Source organism: Kogia breviceps, chromosome 12 (assembly GCF_026419965.1).
Source record: "Kogia breviceps isolate mKogBre1 chromosome 12, mKogBre1 haplotype 1, whole genome shotgun sequence".
Taxonomy (NCBI): domain Eukaryota; kingdom Metazoa; phylum Chordata; class Mammalia; order Artiodactyla; family Physeteridae; genus Kogia; species Kogia breviceps.
The window spans coordinates 94,166,893-94,183,106 of NC_081321.1; positions in this window are offsets into that span (position 1 = coordinate 94,166,893).

Consider the following 16,214-nt stretch of genomic DNA (forward strand, 5'->3'; position numbering starts at 1 on the left):
CCCCGTGCAGAAGGACAGACAGATGCATAAACAGATAAATTAGGAGACAGGGTGACAAGGGAGATGGGGTGGAGGAGATAGGAAGATAATCCCCAAACACAAGATTTGAAGTCTAGAGACTTCGAGATAAAACCCTGCTCCACTGGACAGCTAGGTGTTCTTGACCCTGTTCTTCTGTATCCTTATTTATAACTGACAAGAGCTACCACTGTTATTATCGAGGTGTCCTTATGGTTGGTAGTGTTCTTCTTACTCTGCATGTGGTTTCTCAGTGCTCCAATGAGATATGTTTACTCTTATGAATGGAGACATCGAAGCACAGAGAGGTGAAGCAACTTGTTCAAGGTCACATAGCCACAGAGTTCAAGGTCACACAGTGGTGGAGTCAGGACTGGAACCCAAGTAGTCCAGCTGTAGAGCCCACGCACTTGCTTCAAGCCACCATGCTGTGCTGTGTCCTGGCGGCGTTGACGGTGACAGCCATGACACTTCTTGCACGGGGCTTCGGTGAGCATCAAACACGCGAACACCTGCAAAAGCACTTTGCCAGCTGAGAGTGCCGTACCGATAGGAGCTCTGACTCACATACAAAGTGCCGTAGGAGCACAAAGAGGGAACACACAGCTCAGCCTCAGGGGGCATGTGATGAGGGAAGGCTCCTGGGAGCCGCAGCATCGAGCACCTACGGTCTGCGGGCCCTGTGTGAAGCACTGGGAAATGGAAAGGGGAAGGAGAGCCAGTCCTGGCACTCTGGGACCGCCAGCCTCTTGAGTGAGGTAGACATACATTGAGATGGCTTTGCGCACTGGTTAGAAGCGGCAGGACTGGGACAGCAGAGGCGGCAGGAACCACATGGCACCTGGGCCTGAGTGCCATGCTGAGCAGAACCCCTTTCCTGTAGCACCTCTCCTTGCAGACGCCCTGTGAATGTTGGGGGTGGGGGAAGAACGCCCCCTCCTTTTCCTCCTGTCGGGCTCGGCTTAGCCGACACCTCCTCCAGGAAGAGCCCCCGGACTTGGTGCTTTTTGCTCTGGGTCCCCAGAGCATGTCTTCCACATTTGTCATTGTCCGCATATGGGTCTAGCACTAGACTGACACCCATTCCAGCTCCAACCGTACAATAGTTGCTCAATAAATGTCTGCTGAAGGAATGAATGAATGAGTAAACATCTTGCCTGTTTCTTCCTGGCCTGTTGGTTCCACCCACCTGAAGGGTGGAAAGAGTTGGCGGGGGAGCTTATGACGTGAGCCTCTAAACTGAGATGCGCAGGATATCTGAGGGGCACTGCCCTCACAGACCCAGGAAGACCCCAACCCGTCTATGGCACTGGGACCCCTGAGGAATCAGGCTTTCCAGGAGGGCTGGGAGCACGTTTTGCAGGGTCGGTGGGGGGCACACTCCCATAACTCGCACCCCTTCCACTCCCAGTAGGTCTGAGCCACGTGGAAAACCGAGGGGCCACAGCCCTCAGCTAGGTGCTGGAGGGGGCCTGCCCAAGGCTGGGGGGCTTTTGGACTGTGTTTAGAGCAATCTAAGCTCTCATCCGTTTAAAGCATCTCACACCATGGGATTGGGGGCCAGGGGCTGAGGAAAGAGCTGGCTTCGATCCCGCGGGCAGACTTGTGCCCTCAAGTCCAGAAGAGTGGGGGTGATGTGTCCTGGGCATCGCCGCTCTGCTGAGGGAGCCCTGGGAACACCCGCGCCAGGCAAGTTTGCTTTTCCCAGCTTGACAGAAGAGGAACTGGACCTCCAAACTGGGAACGGTCCAAGGCCAGGCCACAAATGGCCCGAGACCCCAGCCCAGGTTATATGATGGCAAAGTGCATCCTCTACGCCCACGCCCTGTAGCTGCCATCAGCTCCCCCAGCCCCCTCACTGGCCGGTCCCCTGACTCCCCATCAGCAAGGCCTTTGCCCTTGCTTCACCCTCACGGTCACCCAGGGAGAGAGGTATTACATCACATGTGCTCATTTCACAGATGAGGAAACTGAGGCTTAGAGAGGGCGAGGGACAAGGCTTCCCGGCAAAGACTGCCTGGGTTCAAAGCCCCCGCTCTACCATGTACTAGCCTGTGACCCTGAACAAGTCACTCGACCTTTCTGAGCCTCAGTTTCCTCATCTGTAAAATGGGGATGACTATAGTAATTATGGAGTCAAATGAGTTACCACATCCTGTGTTGAAAGCAGGAATGGGCACTCCAAGTAGGTCGTCGGCTATCCCTGTGATCACTATTATTACTCCAAGCTGCACTCGTCTGTGCACGCACACACCCACCTGTGAGTTCCAGAGGCAGGGCTAGGAGTGGAGCGCACAGCTGGGAAGGCCACAAGCATGTCACCTTGGGGCGGGGGTGGGGGGGGGAGGGGGGAATGTCCCTACCTAGGGCCCCACCACTTCCGTTAGAGACCCCCCCCCGCCCTGGTGAGGCCCTGGCCGCCGTGGCCCTGAGTAACAAGGAGGCAGAGGAGACCCCAGGAAGGCAGATAGACAGACCCCCCCGCCCACCTCCTCAGGCCTAGGGAAGCCTGGAGGAGCCCACCACACTGGCTCTGCAGCCTTGGGCCTCGTGTCCTGTATACAAAGGCAAGGGAAGCGTCGTGTTTGTTTTCCTGGGGCCAAGGCAATGCATTTTTAGCTCCTTCAGTCTCCAGACAAGGAAGAGGATGTTTGGACGGGCAGCTCTGATCTACCTGTCCTGGCAGCTGGCTGGAAATGGACTGAAGCGCCCCAGGGTGAGGGGAGCTGGGCCACACAGGCTGGGAGATGACCCCACCTGGGACCTGGCTGGCTCTCCCTTAGAGAAGGGTCATTCTCACTGCACCTTTGGGTGCTCACCTGCTGGGCCTGGAGCACCCTGATAATCGTGACAGCCTCACTTCCGGAGCATTCGCCCTGGGCCAGCAGCTTTACCAGAACTGACAGCATTGAGGGAAGTACAGCAATTCTTACCATTTTAGCAGCAAAGGCACAAGGCTAGCTGTGTCCTTACCTGCTTCCTGGAGGGCTGGTGCTCTTGTCATCGTGTTCATACCTGGGGGAGGGGGCACTGAGGCTCAGAGAGGGATACTAGCTTGCCCAGGGTCACCCGGCAATGAAGTCACAGTGCCAGGATTTGAATCCAGGGCTGTGATGCCAAAACCCACACTTTTGCCATCTCCCCGTTACATGATGCCTCCCTGTGTGGCCCGGATCAGAGCCGCCCAGCTTTTCATGTCACTTTGCACGCAGAAAAGTAAACAAATTTCACAAGCTAGATGAAGGAGGCTGTGCAGGGCTGGACGCCGTGGCCCCCAGAACCCGCCCACCACCCCGGGGCCGGGAAACTGCCTGCAAGATCTGGGTTAGTCGGCCCTCTCCAAATCAGGGTGTCCTGGCTGCCGGGTGCTGAAGATTTGAGTAGGAATTATGGAAGGGATGGGGACAGGCAGGTAACAGGCAGCCCCCCTTGGTGGGGGTCCAGCTAGGACAGCACACAGACCCTTACCAGCTTTCCAGAGGAATACATTTGGAACTACAGAAAACATAAAGGGCCTGTCCAAAGAATGGGAACCCAGCCACTGTGTAAAAGTCACAAGTTTTTCATCAATATTCATAAGAGCAAATGTTGACATGGCACTCACTTTCTTGGCAGCTTGCTCCAAGCCCTTCAGGTGTATTCACTCAGTTAGGCCTCAAGAGAGGAGCCGTGATCACCCCCATTTTACAGATGGGGAAACCAAGGCCTGGGCAGCTCTGCAAGGTCAGCGATGAGTGAGGGCAGAGCTGGGGTTTGAACCTCAGCAGCTGTGCCAGCATCACTCTCTGGATATCTACGCCCGTCTGCCAGCCAGGCAAAGAGGAAAACACCCGAGTGCCCAGTTCACCTGAGCCTTGCCCTCGCTTACCCACAGATTTTGGCCTAGCTCCACCCCTCTCTGGGGGGCATTGGTCTGGACCCCTTGCTGAAGGAGCCTCATGAATGACAGCCCACCGTACCGGGCAGGGGACCCTAGAGGCTGCTAGAAAGGAAATGCACGTGGGCGGTATGCATGGTCCTGTCCTGGTCCTCCTCTCTCCCTCGCCTCAGCTTACCACCCGCATCCCCATCTCCCACCACCGCCATTAGGAAGCTTCCCTTTGGGAGGAGGTCTGACACGGCTTCGACGTTCAAGTCCCTGACCCCACAGTACAAGCCGCGGGCATTCACAAGGGACATCTGAGGTTCAGAGACATCATGTGACTTGCCCGAAGTCACACAGTGAGTCAGGGACAGAAATGGGTGACAGTCTGCCAACTCCAGGGACCCCTGGCCCTCCTCTGCAGTGGAGAAGGCCCCCAGGGCAGTGATTCTAGAAGGGGGTTCCATGGGAGAGGGCCGGAAGCACGTGGGTGGGAGGGAAGGGGCCGGGTGAGCCTGGGGTTCACGAGGAATAGCCGATGGCTTATTTTTACCCCAAATCACACCTTTACTCGTGGTGTCCCTTCCCACGGTGCCTTTCATGCTCTTCTCCATCCCAGGTCTCCCCCACTTCCTCTCCCAGCCTGCCTGCCCACTGGGAGCTTTTCCTGGGGGTGAGTTCTCTTCCCTTCCCCTAGCACGTTGTCCCTTCCCACCACCGCCTGGAGGCCACTCGAGGCTATTGCCACGTCCTTAGGTGTGTCTTAGGTCCTCACCAGGGCGAGTTTCTTGAGGGCAGGGACTGTGCACCGGGGGGTGGGGGTGTGCTGGGTGCGGTAGGGAAGGCTTTGGATTGATAGACAAGGACCCTGCTGGGTAAGCCCCGCAGGCCTGGCTTTGAGACCCTGCAGGTGTCAGTTACTGGCTGTGTGTCCTTGGGCAGGGCATCGACCTCTCTGAGCCTCAGTTTCTTCGTCTGGAGTCTGGGATAGCCACATTCGCCTTGCAGGGCTCCTCCGAGGATGGAACGGGAGAAATGTTGCGAAGGCGCCGGCCCAGTGCCCGGCACCGCGCGCTTTAACACGCAGTGCGGTTAGTACTTTTTCATCGCGGTCTAGACCTCCACCGTTGCTCCTCACATGAGGCCCACCAACCAGCAGCCGCATTCCCAGGGGGCCTGTTAGAGATGCACAGTGCCAGGCCTACCCTATACCTGCTGAGTCAGAATCTGAATTTTAAGAAGACCCCTGGTGGTGACCCGTGTGCATAGTTTGAGGAGCACTGACTTAAAGCATGGGTCCAAAATGGTCCAACATCGTGATTTCACTGCTCAACCCCTGAACCACCTGACAATCCAGGGAGAGCAAAGTATATTATCCCCATTCTACAGACAAGAAAACTGAGTCCTAGAGAGATCACACAACTTCCCCGATTCCCATGATCAGGAGGCGGGCAAGCCAGATGTAAACCATTGCTATGGGCTTCTGAGCTACACCTGCTGGGGTAGCCGTCCTGGGCCAGTCCAGTGCTGGGCTTGGAGGACAGGCCAAGACCTCAACGTGCTTATCTGCTTAATGGGGTCCCAACACAATCTGGCTGTGGGGAGTAGGTTCAGACGTGCCCGTGTGGTGCCCCGGAGCTGTCCTCACAGGGCATTGGCTGTTGCATTGCCAGCTCACCTCTCTGGAGCCCCCTGCCCTTGAGGGGCTTACGGGCTGAGGCAGGCGGGTGGAAGACAGAGAGACCGGGACAACCGCACAAACACCCTCAGGCGGTGCTTATATAAGTCAACAAGCAAACAGAGGGCAGTCCGGCGGGAGTGACTAATCGTCTTAATAGTAACCACCAGGGCAGCGGGCATAACGCTCCCTGGCCACCAGCTCAACCCTGCTGAAGCCACGGAGCTGTCATCAATGGACCCAGTGGGAACTTGAGGCCCAACGAAGCTGGGCCACCTTCCTCCTCCCTCTCCTCCTCCTCCCCCACCCACGCTTCGGGGCTCGGGATCTCCTTCATTCTTCCTCGGATGTGAACCGTTCTGAGGAGCCCAGAGTTCACAACCAGCCTCCACCACATCCCAGCTGTGTGACCCTTGGCTAGTCCCTGCCCCCCCGGGCCATAGATGAGGATGATTCTGGAACCTTCCACCTTTGGTCCTGCGGTTAATGCAGCGACGGAATGTAGGTGCTTAGCACAGAGAGAGCGCTGGGTGAACGGGAGCTGTGGTCGTGATTCCCCTCACTCGGACAAGGCGCTCCCCACAGGTTGCCCCAGCGGGACGCACCATGGGGAAGACCATACCCTTATGACAGATGAGAAAACTGAGGCTCAGAGAGGGCAACTGACTTCTGTAAGGTCACCCCGCCCGTTAGAGTTGGAGCAAAGCAGGATTTGAACTTAAGTCACAGGACTCCCAGGGCCGTGCTCATGGGGAGGGAAAAACAAAGGTCAGAAAGGCAGACCCCTCCCCAAGTTCCACCCACCCAGAGTGAGATCTTTTCTCCTGTGGGCTCTCGAGGCGGGCGGGAGGGGGGTGCGTGCGGAGATGGGCGTGTGTGTGTCTGTGTTATGTCGGGGGAGGACACGGGTCTGTGTGCATGTGGGCATCCGTGTGTGTCCATGAAAGCACACAGGCCTGGGAGTCAGGGAGGACGAAAATGCCCCGGGCAGCCGGAGATGGCCCACATGGGGGTACACTCAGCGCCAGCCCCCAAGGTCACTGGGGCCCTGTGTGCAGACATCCGGGGGGGCTTCCCCTCCCAGAAGACCACCACAGGGTAGAGGATGCATCTCGGCCTCCACCTATCATTTCTCCGTCCATCCCCCACCTCTCCCAGCTCCTTCCTGTTTTGATGGAAGGAAAAAATTTCAGCTTTTTCCTTCTTTATTTTTCCAGACGGGTGACTCGCTCTGGAAAGGAATTCCCCCCTCCCCAAACCATCATAATACCTATAAATCGATGCCATAGATACAGGCCCATCCTGTTGTGCTGGGATAGTCACCGCTATTTTTGGGCGCTTCATGGGGGTGGTACCCCAGGGGAGGGGATATGGTGGGAGGGGGCTCAGTTGTCTTTTCCCAGTCCACATCCCCCCTCCCAGATTCCTCCCCACCCCCACCCGTCCTGCCTGCCTGAGTTCTGGGAGGAGGGAAGGAAGCCTGCTTAGCCAGGGTATAAATAACTCAGGTGGTTACTCAGCTCCTGAGAACATGATAACATGAGTCATGACGTGAAATCAAGAGGAGCAGTGAACAGCCTTGAGCCACCGCCCCGGGCAGGGCAGCGGGGCTGCAGGCAGCGGAGATCTGGTGCCCGCAGACCCGCAGTGGGCCGAGCCCAGGAGGATGGGCAAAGCTGCCATCCCACGCATGGTCTCAGACAAGCCTCTTCCTAGCTCAGACCCTCAGTTCACTCACCTGGGACACGGGGCAGGGTGGACTGGGTGGGCTTCATTTCCAAAGCGCTCCCTGAGCTGGGAAGAGGACGGAGAGCCGGGGCCAAGTTCTGAGCATCGAAGCATTGGGTCCTTCCCCGTCACCTGTCACAGTCAGGGGAAGAGCAGGTCTCTCGGAACTTCTGGTCCCCTTCCCCCATTTCCAAGGCACTTGGACCTCCAAGGACTTGCAGGATGGATTGTGGTTTAGACGGGGGCACAAGGTTCCTGGACACTTGGGCTGCTGAGCCTTCCCCCACCAGGGTGGCGGTGAACGAGGGACAATCCCCACCCTCTTTTGGCTGCCCGGCCGCGGTGTGGACATGAGGCGTGGGTTCAGAAACAGGACACCCTCAAGGATCACCGGCTTAGCCAGTGTAATCAGTCCAGGCTGCTGGCCCGGTCCCGGGCTCTGGCAGGCGGGGGTGGGGTCAGAAGGCAGCCCCAGCCCACACTGCCCGCTAGCCCAGGGAAGCCCTCAGCTTCATCTCCAGAGCAGGGCAGGCCTGGACCCCATGTTGCCGTGGCAACAGGTTCTGGAGCCTGCGCAGGCCGAGCCACCCTCTCCTGTGCCCCTGTGGCTGCCCGGCCTGCTGGGGAGAGGGCTATGCTGGGGAGAGGGCACTTGTCCCGGTGGGAGGGCCGCAGGCTGGGGACACAGCTGATTGCTGTGGACCCTGGATGGGAGTCAGGATACAGGGCATCTCTGTGGCCTTCGGCAGCTCATTCCTTAAACCGGAGCCCCACCCCGGCTGTAAAATGGCGGAGCAGTGGGAAAGACTAATGGCTGTCCTGGCTGTTGAGAGGGTCGCACGGCGGCGCAGCTGCGATCAGGGCTACCCAGAGCTCCCTTCTCATCTGCGAGGGATCCTCCTTCCCACCTTGGTCCTTCATCCCAAGGGCAGCACCCCCAGCGTCTGCACCCCACCTGGCTCTGCCCTGCCGCCCCTTGGCCTGGCTTCTCCTCCAGCAGGGAGGGGGCCGCCGCCCCCCCCACCCCTGCATGCCCAGACATCTTGGCATGGCTCACACCCAGCCATTCAGTGGACAGTCTGCCCTCTGGCCCCTCACGAACAATGGGGACTCCAGGAATATTGTCCTGCCTGGGCTGAATCAAATGCTCTAAATTTAGCCCATCTGATGCGTCCTCTGCTTCCTGCCCCTGCTGCCCTCCTTTCAAGGCGATGAGGTCACCCCGGAACCGCCTGCCCAGCAGCCAGACCCAGGGGTTTTCCAGGTCCAGGGCTGCGCTTTTGCTCTTGGGGAACGAGAAGCCAGGAGATCAGGGGTCATGAGTCCTAGTTCCCTCTCTCCCTCCTGTCCTGCCCAGCCCTTCAGCCTGCTTGGTCCAGAGCTGAGTCTCCAGGAACTTTACCACAAGCCCTGGGGGGGGGGTGGGGGGGGGTAACGCCACGGAGGGAGGCAGCAGCGAGCGCCCAGGGAAGGGGCTCACATTGACAAACCAGGGGCCTGGATGTGTTGGAAGAAACACAAAGTCTCATCACCCTGTTCAGAAAAGACGTATTGAGCGCCTGCTCTGTGCTGGGCCCAGTGCTGGGAAAGAAGATAAGCCTGCCCTCCCGGAGTAAACAGATCAGAGGAAAAAGGACAATCAGCAAGTAAACAACAAGTGACCAAGATCGTCTCCATTGTGACACACGTTATGAAGGAAAGAAATCAGAGATGTGATCGCAAAACGTGGGCAGAGGGCCCGGGTTTAGAGAAAGGGGGCAGGGAAGGCCTCTCTAGAGGGGACATTTGAGCTGGGTCTTGGATGACCAGGAAGAGCTATTGGAAGATCTGGGTGGTGCCAGGACCTCCAGGCCGGAGGAAGGACAAGGGCGGACGCCTTGGAGAGAAGAAACTTGTAGAGTTGGGGCAGCCGGGGGGCCAGGAGACCACGCCCAGCGGGGATACGGGTGGGCAGTTGCGGGCAAAGGAGGCAACGGGGGCCAGATGGAGAAGAAGCCAGGGTAACGTGCCCTGCGTGAGAGGCGCTCCCCTCCCCCAGGACGATGAGCCACGTGCCTGACTCACAGATTTAAGAGAATCTGGGTAGAGAGACAGGACAGCAAGGAGACCAGGGAGGATGCTGCAGCCTAACATCGTGGCACAATTAAAGCTGTTTTCTAGAGGGCGCCCTCCAAATTTACCTGCTGTAGTCCTCTCATGGGTCTCTGAGGCCCAGAAAAGGTATGTGTCTTGGCCAAGGTCACACAGCAAGTTGGAGCTGTGCCTGGAGAACCTTTTATAGGAGGTAGTAAGAGGTGCCTTGCCACCTGAAAAGGGTATGTTTGTTCAAGAGCATCCTGTCTGAGAGGCTGCCCTCAGCCCAGTTCTCCCAGTCTGTGGGCTGTGCCGTGACCCCTGCCTGCTCTGGTTGGGGAGGCGGTGAGTAAACTAGGGATGGCCGAGCCCCTCCCGTGGTCCTCCCCCACCGCAGCAGCCCTCTCCCCTCTCAGAAGCCCCCGCTCTGCTGCTCTGCCAAGACTCTGGCGTTGGCAGGGAGTTGCGAGGGCCTCTGGAATGTGGCTTTCCGGTGCCAGCAGCGGTGTGCCAACCTTGGTAGAGGCCTCGGGGGGCGGATGGGGGAATCACCGGATCTTGTCTGGAATGGGGTGGCTGTCAGCCGGGAGCCAGGGGAGGGCTGGGCCCTGCCTGCCGCTTCTCAGGTGGGGGCCATCCCCGCACTGAAGCAGACCCCCCGGGGCTCCCAGAACGGCTGACCTGCTGTCTCTCTCCTCACCGTCCCTCCAGGAGCAGGGAAGCTGGTTCCCTAGCAACAGTGCCCCCATCCCACTCTTCACTCCAGGCCCACATCCTCAGTGCCTCTGGGTTCACCCTGCAACCCTGTTGGGGGTGAGGGGAGCTTGTGCTCGTTGAGATTCCTATTACACCAGGAGTGAGGAAAAGAGCTGTGGGCCGAAGCTGATCTAGGTTCAAATCCCATCTGGACAGTGATGGACTTTCTGGGCCTCAGTTTCCTCATCTACAAAATGAAGATGGTCCCCCTGCACAAGGGCTCGGGGTGAGAATGTAATAAGGTCACCCCCACCCCACCCCCAGCGCCTGGCACTCTCCAGCGCTCCTTGTCTGTTGGTTCCCTCCCTCCTCTCCCCTCTCCTGCTGGGTTTCCCTATCCCTGTGTCCCCTGGCCGCCTAGGGGGAATAGCAAGCTTCTTTGCTGTGCTGGGACCAGAGACGGGGAGCGAGGGAGCTCCGGAGTGGCCAGGGGCAGTGCAGCACCTGGTTAGGGTCCTGGCTCAGGAGTCAGACAGAACTCTGTTGAGTCCTGGCTCCTCCACTGATGAGCTGTGTGGCCTTGACCAAGTCACTAAACCTCTCTGAGCCTTGATTTCCTCACCTGTCCAGTGGTAATAATAATAGTGCCTTCCCCACCAGGGCTGTCGGGACATAGCTATCATTGCTAGCAGGTAGGGGAAAGAGGGTAGTGGGGTGCTAGCGTACCCCAGCAGCCCCAGGTTGTAGGAAGCATCTGGGAGAGGCACACTGGAGTGGCTGAGGAGAGAGCAGCCAGCACCCAGACACCCACCCTCCTGTGCCTCTCATGGCAGGAAAGCTGAGGGGCCGGCCATTCTCCGGGGACCCCCCGCACTCCCAACTTTGCTGGTGGTGGAGCTGGCGAGGTCTCCTTTTCCAGCCACATGCCCTTCGGGCCTGGGCCAGGGCTGCCCCCTCCTCCCCTCTGCCAGCAGGGCTCAGGCCAAGATGCCTTTATTTTTAAACCTGCAGACAATGCTTGGCCAGGCACGGCCTCCTGCAGAGGACAGAGAGCAAGGATGGGCTGGAAGCCGCACTTCCGAGGCCGGCACTCCTCACCTCCAGACAGGTGCCAAGGGGACGTGGCCCTCCCGCCGACAGGGGCACAGAGTCTGCTTGGGTTCCTCTCGCCCCAGGCCTTGACCCTGCTCTCCCTCAGGGGTCCAGATTCCAGAGTCTTCCGTAGTCCCCGTTCCCCTGGCTGGGAAAAGCCGCCACCATCAGATGGGCCTGGATGAGGTACACCTGCTGTGCTTGCGTCCCCACAAGGGCCAGTCCCAAGAATGACTGTAGGACCCGGGACATCCGGCCCCTCACCGGGGCCTGGCTCAGATTCCCGTTCCAACGCAGAGCCCCCCCAAGACCAGGCTGGACGTTCCGCATCTTTGGAAAGGCTCCCCGCGCAGTGCCCTTGATCCACCACTGCCCACTCACACCTCCCTCTGCTCGCAGCTCTCCAGAAAACTCCAGCTGAGTCTGTTCGGCAGGAGGACGGTGCACTTGGCAGTGACCAGCCGCTCAGCACTCCTGGAGGGCGGGGCCGGAGCAATGCACCAGGAGTCAGGGAAGTGGAGTCTAGCCCTGGTTGTGCCATTAACCTCCACGTGACCTTGAGCAAGACCCATAACCATCCTTCTCCCTCGGTTTCCTCCTCTGCAGAACAGGGGTAATCGACCCACCCTACTCTCATCTCAGGCTGGGAGACAGCTTTGTAAGCTCTGAGGTGCTGCACACGTGTGGACACAGGGCCTCCGGATGGGTAGGAGACACTGGAAACCGGTGGCCCCAGTACCTGCTGGTCTCTACGAAGAGCCACAGACACCAGACACCAGAGCCTGGCTTCAGATCCCGGCCCTCTGTGGTGAGGCTCCGTCTTTAGGTGGGGCAACTACCCAGGTCCCCATCTGTAAAATGGGGTCATGACCTGTCTCCAAGGGCTGCTGGGAGGACTGATTCGCATCAGCTCTTATCACGTGTGTGGTAGAGCCCAGAGGTATGTGTGTGTGAGTGTGCCCGGGTGTGCACATGCCTCCTCCCGCTGGCACCTCCTCCTGCTGGGACCCTACTCCCAGAGCCTGGCTCCACCCCGGGCCACTGGGGAACAGCCTCAAAGGGAGACCTCTCGAATGCATAAAGATGCGGTACATATACGCAATAGAATATCACTCAGCCGTGAAAAAGAATGAAATAATGCCGTTTGCAGCAGCATGGATGGACCTAGAGATGGTCATACTGAGTGAAGTAAGTCAGAGAAAAACAATTATCATATGCTATCACTTATATGCGGAATCTGAAAAAAAAATGGTACAAGTGAACTTATTTACAAAACAGAAATAGAGTCACGGATGTAGAAAGCAAACTTATGGCTACCAGGGGCTAAAGTGGGGAATGGGGATAAATTGGGAGATTGGGATTGACATATACACACTACTATATATAAAATAGATCACTAATAGGGACCTACTGTAGAGCACAGGGAACTCTCCTCAATATTCTGTAATGACCTATATGGGAAAAGAATCTAAAAAAGGAGTGGATATACGTATATGAATAACTGACTCACTTTGCTGTACAGCAGAAACTAACACAACACCATAAATCAACTAGACTCCAATAAAAATTGTTTAAAAAGGGAGACCGCTGGGAGGGAGCAATGGGGAGGGGACAGGTCACTGAAGGCCTCCAAATGGGCCGGCTCGCCTGTCTCCCAGGCAGCTTTGAAGTTCCCCATAGCAGCACTGCCTGTTATAGTTCCTGTGGTTATTTCATCTGCCGTCTCTCCGCACCCATGAGGAAGGAGATCTTGTCTGCTTTGTCCACTGCTGTGCCTAGACCAGTGCCAGGCACACAGTAGGTGTTCAACAAGTACATGAATGGATAGTTTTGCTGTTGTCGGCTCTATCAAGGCGTCATGCACACCCATGAAAGTCACCAGTTGTCAAGCCTCAAGTGTGTACAGTGGGGTAACCACCACCTCCATCAGGATGGAGAACATTTCCTCACCCTAAAGGTTCCTTCGGGGCCCTTCCTAGTGACTCTCACCCCTCGCCCCTGGCAACCACTGGCCTGCCTTCTAGTATGGCAGTGTTGCTCTTTCTAGAATTCTGTGTAAGCAGGGGAGTGACGTGATCACACCTGCATTTGAGGAGGTGCTGCCAGCTGCTGTGTGGGTCCTGGCGAGGAGGGCCGAGGGGGATGGAGGGACCCAGCAGGATGGAGGTGGTGGTGACAGGCCTGGTCCGGGAAAGGTGGAGGGTTTGAGAGGAACCCTCAGGACCGGGTGAGCATCTGGCCGTGGCGGCCAAGGCGAGGTTTCCACTGGAGCAGCTGAGCAGAGGCTGAGCGAGGGGGCCGTCATGGAGCAGGAGCTCAGGAGACGTTGCTGGCTTGCCTGGGAGAGAGATGCGCCCAGAGGCACCTGAGTGCCTGGGTGCTCGTGTACTCACAAGCACAAGCACACCTGTGCACACACACAAGGAAGAGGGCAGCCCAGGCTCAGGCAGATGGCGCAGAGTCAACAGCCGCCGAGAGGCACAGCTGCTCAAAGCCTGACTGTTTCCATCTTCCCTGCAGAGGAGAACCTCTCCAGGCTGCAGAGAGAGGAGCGAACACGGTTGGCAAGAAGTGGGAAGGGGAAGCTCTCGTTCACTGAAGCCCGGCCCTGTGAGAGGCATGGCTCTCGTGGAAGGAATCCCATCCTTAGGACGTAGCTGCTCCCTCTTACAAATGAGGAAGCAGAAGTGTGAAGATGCCGAACGATTCAGTATCGTTTCACAGTGACAGCACTCAAATGCCGCTTCTTCAATCCGTGACAGATGTGACAGGCTCTTCTTACAGCACAACCTTCACCCTCCTCCCGTGGAGACACGCTCCTCCCGTGTTCCCTCTCCTCCAATCTGGATGGACTTGGAATTTGCAAAAGCAATGCTCTGTGGTTTCTGAGCGACGTCAGAAAATGCAGTGCAGCTTCTGCAGGGTTCTCTTGGGACACTCATCTCTGGAGCTCTGAGCCCCGCCATGCTGGGAGGAAGCCCAACCAGCCCACATAGAGAGACCAAACGGAAGGGCCCAGAGAGAACAGGAAGAGGAGAAAGACACCTGGCCAGCACACACTGCAGCCACTGGCTGCAACTGCATGAGGGACCGACCCTAAGCCAGGCCACCCAGCCAAGCCCATCGCAAATTCATGACTCACAGAAACTATGAGAAATAATAAAATGATGATTCTTGTTGTTTTAAGCTGCTAAGTGTGGGGTTGGTTAGTTATGTAGCTATAACTAATCAGAGCACGACCCATTGCAAATCCTGTTGGACTGATGTTCAAAATAATCCAGAATTCGGGCTTCCCTGGTGGCGCAGTCATTAAGAATCCGCCTGCCAACGCAGGGGACACGGGTTCAAGCCCTGGTCCGGGAAGATCCCAATTCCTCAGAGCAACTAAGCCCGTGCACCACAACTACTGAGCCTGTGCTCTAGAGCCCGTGAGCCACAACTACTGAGCCCACGTGCCATAACTATTGAGGCTGCACTCTAGAGCCCGTGCTCCGCAACAAGAAAAGCCACCACAATGAGAAGCCCGTGCGCTGCAACGAAGAGTAGCCCCCGCTCTCCGCAACTAGAGAAAGCCCACGCACAGTAACGAAGACCCAACACAGCCAAAAATAAATTTAAAAAAAAAATCCAGAATCCAACTGCTTCTCACATCTCCACCCACCACCCTAATCTGGGCCACCATTACCTCTTGCCTGGACAACTCACTAGCCTGCCAACTGGTCTCCCTGCTTCTGCCCTCGACCCTGCAGTCTGTTCTCTGCACAGCAGCCAGAACACACCCACAGAGCAGAGACACCTCTTCTCAAAGCCCTCCGGTGTCTCCCGTCTCCCTCAAGACCTGACGGCGGCCCACAGGCCCTACACGCGCTGCCCCCACGACCTCTCTGACCTCAGCTCCCCTGACTCTCCCCTCCTTCACTCCACTCCAGCAGTTTCCCCAAACTCATCAAGCACATTCCTTCCTCAGAGCCATTGTTCACGCTATTGCTCTGCCTGGGATTGCTTTTCCTCCCAGATGTCTTCCTGGCTCGCTCCCTCGCCCCTTCAACTCTCAGCCCCAGTGCCATCTACTCTCTGCTTTATTTTTCTCCGTTGAGCTTCCACCTCCTATTGATGATGATAAATTATGTCTCCTTTTTTTGTTGTGTGCCTTCTTCATTATCACATGAGCTCCCTGCCAAGAGCAGCTGTGTTTTTACTGTTTTATCCTCAGTGCCTAGAGCAGGGCCTGGCGTGTAGTAGAGCTTCAGATGTCTAGGGAATGAACAAAAGAGTGAATGAATGAATGAATGACTCCAGAATTCTTCCACTCAACTGAAACCCCTGATAGATAAGAGGATAAGAGAAGGGGTGTTGAGCTGCCCTCCTACCCATCCAGGGTACATCCTCATGCTCCAGATGAGGAAACTGAGGCCTGAGAAGGTAAATCATTTGTTGAAGGCCAGCCAATCATTTACGTGTTGAACAAGTGTAAAAGCTTTATAGCATCCAAACCTTCCAGAGTCTTCGAATCCAGACTTCCTGAGTTCAAATCCCAGGGCTACCACCTGCAAGCCTAGGGGGCAAGTTACTTCACCTCTGTGCCTCAGTTTCCTCACACGTAACATAGGGATAATCCTCCAACCAAGAGGCAGGGGCACGTTTGCCCTGCGGCAGGTGAGCTTTAAGCCCCAGAACCCCTCACCTGCATGGCCACATCCAAGGCACCATTCCTATTTCATATTCTTCATCATATATGTTTTCCTGAAAGATCCCAAGAATGATTCAGCTTCAGGCCCCACCAATCCAGGACTGCCCCCCGCACCGCCCATGGCATTTTCAGAATTAAATGAGTTACTGCCCACAGGGTGGTGCCTGGCGCATAGTGAGTGCCTGGTGCTATGTCGTTGAGGGCCCACTGTGTGCCAGGCACAGCACTTGGAGCTAGGGATTCAGTGATGAACAAAACAGACCAAGCCCCTGTCCTTATGGAGCTTATGTCCTGAGAAGGGGAATAGACAAAAAACAAGTGAGCAAATAGGTGATAAAATGGCAGGCAGTGGGGCTTCCCTTGTGGTGCAGTGGTTA